Source organism: Chrysochloris asiatica, unplaced genomic scaffold (assembly GCF_000296735.1).
Source record: "Chrysochloris asiatica unplaced genomic scaffold, ChrAsi1.0 scaffold00171, whole genome shotgun sequence".
Taxonomy (NCBI): Eukaryota; Metazoa; Chordata; class Mammalia; order Afrosoricida; family Chrysochloridae; genus Chrysochloris; species Chrysochloris asiatica.
The window spans coordinates 6,103,304-6,109,438 of record NW_006408689.1 but is presented as its reverse complement, the minus strand read 5'-3'; positions in this window follow the sequence as shown (position 1 = coordinate 6,109,438).

The window sequence follows — 6,135 nt, the reverse complement described above, 5'->3', positions numbered from 1 at the left end:
TCAAAAGTCTTTGCATAGTCAATAAAGCATAGGTAAACATCCTTCTGATATTCTCTGCTTTCAGCCAAGATCCATTGGACATCAGCAATGATATCTCTTGTTCCACGGCCTCTTCTGAATCCAGCTTGAACCAGTGCTGACCCATAGTAACTCTGAATAGGGTTTCTGAGGAGCAGCTGGTGAGCTTGAACCGCAGACCTTGTGGTTCAAACTGACTTTGCAGTCCAGAGCATTACCCCATAACATCACACCAGGACTGTGTAGGAATTTGTTCATATTTTGAGTCCTTAGTGGTGAAAATTGTTAATATCTCAGCTGTTAAAGTTGGAGGTTCAAATTCACTTATATGTATCTCAGAAGAAAGGATAGGTAATATAATACCAAATATTCGGCCACTGAAAGCACTGTGAAGTTCATTTCTCCTCTTAAACACTTGGGATCCCATGAATTAGGTTGACCCCACAGCAACTGGTGATGGTGGCTCAGTTTTGCTTCATCAAAAATCATTCACATTCTGTGTTGCTTTTTTCCTAGGCTGTTCTGTTTTCTGTTAGGAAACTCTTCAAAATAATAACTATCCTAAGGATAGGAACCTTGTGCTTACCAGCACATGACTAGATATACACTCACTATTTTAGATGGCTAGTATCTTTTATAATACCAAATTTTGACTAGAGTTCTTATGGTTGAAGGAAAGAAAAGTTCCATCCAAATTTCATGTTAATACAGGATTTGTTTCCCATAATCATCCCTACTAAAAACATATGTGGGTTCTTGTGTGGTCTTATTTGTTCAGTTTAAATTCTGTGATTGATATTACAAACTCGGATTTTTCTAGGATCTGACAAAAATATTTTTTGCTAAAGTCTAGTAAAGTCAGTAAAGGAAAATTGTGTGTTACAAACCCAAATTTAAGGATAGTGTTATATCTGACATTCTAAGTAGAACAAGAATTAAATGGTTTTCTCTGACTATCATTTTCTCTTGGAATAAAAATCTCTGTAATCCATCATCCAGAAAACTACTTAAATAACATCACCAATCGTCTGTTGGCTGGGGAAAGAAGCCACATTGTCTTTTCTGTTTTCTTGTACTTTTCAAGAGAGAATCTGAGTATTTCATGTTGATTGCTTGATTGGCTGCAGAGGGACTTTTTAAAAATACTAAAAAAAAAAAAAAAATCAGGAATCCAGTACAAATCAAACATAAGCTGCTATCAATCATGTGCTCAGGACATTATGTGTGGTTTTTACTCAGAAAGATGCCATTAAAAGTTGCAGAAATTAATTGGTGCCATTGAATGTAATGGCCTTTCCTGCCATAGTTTCTCAAATGTAAAGAAAAATTATGGATAACATAAATTCCTCGTGGGAATCTTATACATGTCTGCTTTGTTCGGTTATTGTTTATTGCAAATGTTATTACTGTGATCTATTGCCCTATCATGCTTTGTCTATACTATGCTGCCATTCTGCAGCCCACAACAACGGAGGGCTTTACTCACAAGCTAAGACTATGTTTATTTGGAAATTTTTTGCTTTATATATTCCAAAAGTGTCTCAAGATGTTCATTTTGTGTGTTTAAATTTTTATACAAAAACAGATTTGTTCTGATTGATTAAATATTGACTTATACCATTTTTAGAACAACTGTGAATCTTATTTAAGTTCAGGGTTTGTGTTCGGCTTTCCCAGAAGGTTTGAATTCAGTGCAATAATGGCTATTACTTTATGTGAATCGATACATCAGGATCTGAAATCTTTCTCAATAACAAGATTGGTTTAATTAGTAGTGTTTTAAAAATTTGACTCTTAATTAAGGGGCCATTTTATACCTTTGGAAAACAAGTTTAAGGGCAAGGAATTTCTTTTTACATATTAAATGCTGCTTTATCCTGCATAATCTGCAATTCTATATCTTAATTATGATAAATTTTCTTCTAAATGTCACTAAAGATTATTATTTCTAAGTATTTTGAAGGCATGTGTGGACACCTCATTATTCATTTCTGATGCTACAATATAAGATTCTAAAAATTCATAAAAAGGCACAGACCCCCTTGAAAAGCTATAGTGAAATAAACAATATTCTAGTCTCTTCATTGCTTTTTATTGTGTTTTCTGAAATTTACAGTATTTCTGAATTAAATTTCTTAAGACATACCTTGAGAATCTTAATGAGTTGAAATGATGCCAAATATTGAACATATATAATAAAAGTGTAACTCAAGGTCAATATGGTTCCTTAGATTCACACACTGCCTTTGGCTCCAACATAGAGAAATGGGAAAGAAATTAATTAACTGAACAGTTTACTATCTAAGTGAAAACTAATTTTGGTAAGTATAAAATCTGTAATACTAAAAGTCTGGAAAAATAACAATTTTGGGGTTGGGATTATCCTATGGTACTTAAACCCTACGTCCTGGTGTGGCATTGTGGGTTAATGCGTTAGACTGCAAAGCCACTTGAACTGCAAGGTCGGCAGTTCAAGCTCACGAGCTACTCCTCGGAAACCTTATATAGGGTCGATATTGGTCGGTACCAACTCTATGGCATTTCACAACAACAACAACAAGTTCCATAGTATATGTATGAATTAAATTGACTAAATCTGTGGGACACGTTGATGGAGGAGCTCAGTATTTTAATTCAACACCAAGCCAGTGGCCAACTGTGGAATAGGCAATCAATTGCTCATATGCAAGTTCAGGCTGGAGCTGAAGAAAATTAAAATAAGTCCAAGAGAACAAAAATACAACCTTGGGTACATACCTCCTGAATTTAGAGAGCATCTCAAGAACATATTTGATTCATTACACACTAATGACTGAAGACCAGAGAGTTTGGGGATGACATCAAGAACATCATACAGGAATAAAGAAATAAGTAATTAAAAAGACAAGAAAGAAAGAAAAGACAAAAACAGATGTCAAAAGAGATTGGACCCTGCTCTTGAGAAGCTAAAGCAAATGGAAGAAATAAGGAAGTAAAAAAACTGAGCAGAAAATGTCAAAGGGCAACTTGAGAAGACAAAGTCAAGTATTATGATAAAATATGCAAAGATTTAGAGTTAGAAAACAAAAAATGAAGAATGTGTTCAGCATTCCTCAAACTGAAAAAAGTTAAAAAAATTCAAGCCTTGATTTGTATATTGTGGCACTGTGGATTAATGTGCTGGACTTCAAGGTCAGTTTGAACTGCAAGGTCAGGGGTTCAAGTTCGCCAGCTGCTCCTCAGAAACTCTATCCAGGGTCACTATGAGTCAGAACTGACTTGACGGCACTTAACAACAACAATTGACAAAATACTGAATGATGCAGAAAGCATCAAAAGAAGATGGAAGGAATACAGAGTCACTGTACCAAAAAAGAATTGGTTTCTGTTTAACTATTCCAGAAGGTAACATATGATCAAGAACTGATAGTACTGAAGGCATTGAGAAAAGCAAGGCTCCTGGAATTGACAGACTACAAATTGAAATCTTGCAATGAACTGGTACAGCACTGGTAGCACTCATTTATCTATGCCAAGGAATTTGGAAGACAACTGCCTGGACAACCAGTTGTAAGAAATCCATATTTGTGCACATTCTAAACAGAAATGATCCACTAGAATGCAGAAACCATTGGATAATATCATTAGTATTATATGTAAATTAAATTTTACTGAGGATAATTCAAAAACAATTGCAGAAATACATTGACAGGGACCTGTTAGAAAGTCAAGTCAGATTCAGAAGAGGACTTAGAACAAGGGATATCATTACTGACATCAGATGGATCTTAACTGAAAGCAGAGACTGCCAGAAAGATGTTTACTTGTATTTTGTTGACTATGCAATGGCATTCAACTGTGTGAATCATAACAAGCTGTGGATAACATTGAGAAGAATGGGTATTCCAAACACCCATTAATTGTGCTCACAAGGAACCTGTACATAATCCAAGAGGCAGTCATTTGAATAGAACAAGGGGATACTGAATGGTTTAAAATCAGGAAAGATGTGTGCCAGGGTTGTATCCTTTCATCATACTTTTCATACCAATCTAAGCAGATGGATTGTATGAAGAAGAAAGTGGCATCAGGATGAAAAAACACTCGGTAACAACTTGCAATATGCAGATGACACACCCTTGCTGAAAGAAAAGAACTTAAAATTCTTATTGATGAAGTTCAAAGACTTCAACCTTCAGTATGGATTGCACCTCGATTTAAAGAAAACAAAAATTCTCACAACTGAATCAATAAATAACAGTTGTCAAAGACTTTGTTTTGTTTGGCTCCATCATCAACACACATTGAAGCAGCAGTCTAGCAATCAAACAACATATTGCATTAGGCAAATCTACAGTAAAAGACCTTTTTTAAAGCATTCAAGAGCAAACATAAATCAGTTTGAGGGTAAATGTGCATCTGACCCAAGGCATGGTATTTTCAATAACCTCATATGCATGTTAAAGTTGGACAATGAATAAGGAAAATGGGGGTGGAGGTGGAATTGATGCATTTGAATAATGGTGTTGAAGACTATTTAACATACCATGGACTATTAGATAAACAAATCTGTGTTGGAAGAAGTACAGTGAAAATGCTCCTTAGAAGCCAGCCAGGATTGTGAGATTTTTGTCTCTCATACTTCAGACATATTTTCAAGAGAGACCATTCTATGGAGAAAGACATCATGCTTGGTAAAGTGGAGGGTCAGCAAACAAGAAAGAGACCCCCAAATGAGATGGATTGACACAATAGACTCAAGCATAACAACAATTGTGAGGAAGACACAGAACAAAACAGGACTTTATCCTGCTGTACATAGGGTTGCTATGAGACAGAAGGAATTCAATGGCTGCAAACTATAACAGCAATGAGTCCTGGTGTGGCACTGTGGATTAATGCGCCAGACTGCAAAGCTGTTTGAACTCAGAGGTCGGCGGTTCAAGCTCACCAGCTGCTCATTGGAAACCCTATACAGGGTCACTATGGGTCGGAATCAACTTGACAGCACTTAACAACTTAACAAGTACATCAGGGTATTAACCACCACTTGTTAAAATTTACCCCTATTTTTTTATGTCTTCATCCAAGATTCTGTGCTCAACCCTTTGTCATTCCTTATCTACATTTTTGTGCGTGGCATTTTCATCTTCCATTTTTACCTTTTAACAAGTGCTCTCAAACATTTTTCACAAAGCATTGCCTACCATCTTTTCAGAGGTGAGGTGTCTTAGAGTTTTGAAGACAAACAGATCCTACTTCTGCCAATGACTAATGTTCTCACTGTAAAATTTGGTGTATTATACATCCCAGTAGGTCAATATCACAAATCGACTGGAAGAGATCCATATACATGACCATTCCAAAGAAAGGTGATCCACCTGAATGCAAAATTATCAAACAACGTCATTAATATCACATGCAAATAAAATTTTGATGAAAATAATTTTTTTAAAGTTGTAGCAATACATCAACAGGAAACTGCCAGAAATTCAAGACGGATTCAGAAAAAGCTATAGAATAAGAGTGTCAATGTTAATGTCAGATGGATCTTGGCTGAAATCAGACAATGCCTGAAAGATGTTTGAAGATGTTTACTTGTGTTTATTGACTAGACAAAGGCATTCAACTGTGTGGGCCATAACAAACAACAGAAAAAAACTACAAAGAATAGTCATTTCAGAGCACTTAATTGTGCTCATATAAAACCCATACATATACTGTTGTTGTTGTTAAGTGCCATCGAGTCGGTTCTGACTCATAGAGGCCCTGTATAGGGTTTCCAAGGAGCAGTTGGTGAGTTTGAGCCACCAACCTTGTGGTTCAAACTGACCTTGTCATTGAGTGCTTATCCTATGGCACCAGTAATAATTTGAACTGAACAAGGGCACTGTCATTGTTGTTAAGTGGCGTCAAGTTGGTTCCAACCCATAGCGACCCTGTATAGGGTTTCCGAGGAGCGGCTGGTGAGCTTGAACCACCAACCTTGCAATTCAAATTGACTTTGCAGCCAAGCGCATTAACCTACAGCACCATACCAGAACTCCGAACGAGGACACTGGGTGTCTTAAAATCAGAAAGTAGGCCCTTGTCTGCTTTAATTCCAAGTCCATTTACTAGATTAATCTTTCTAAAGCA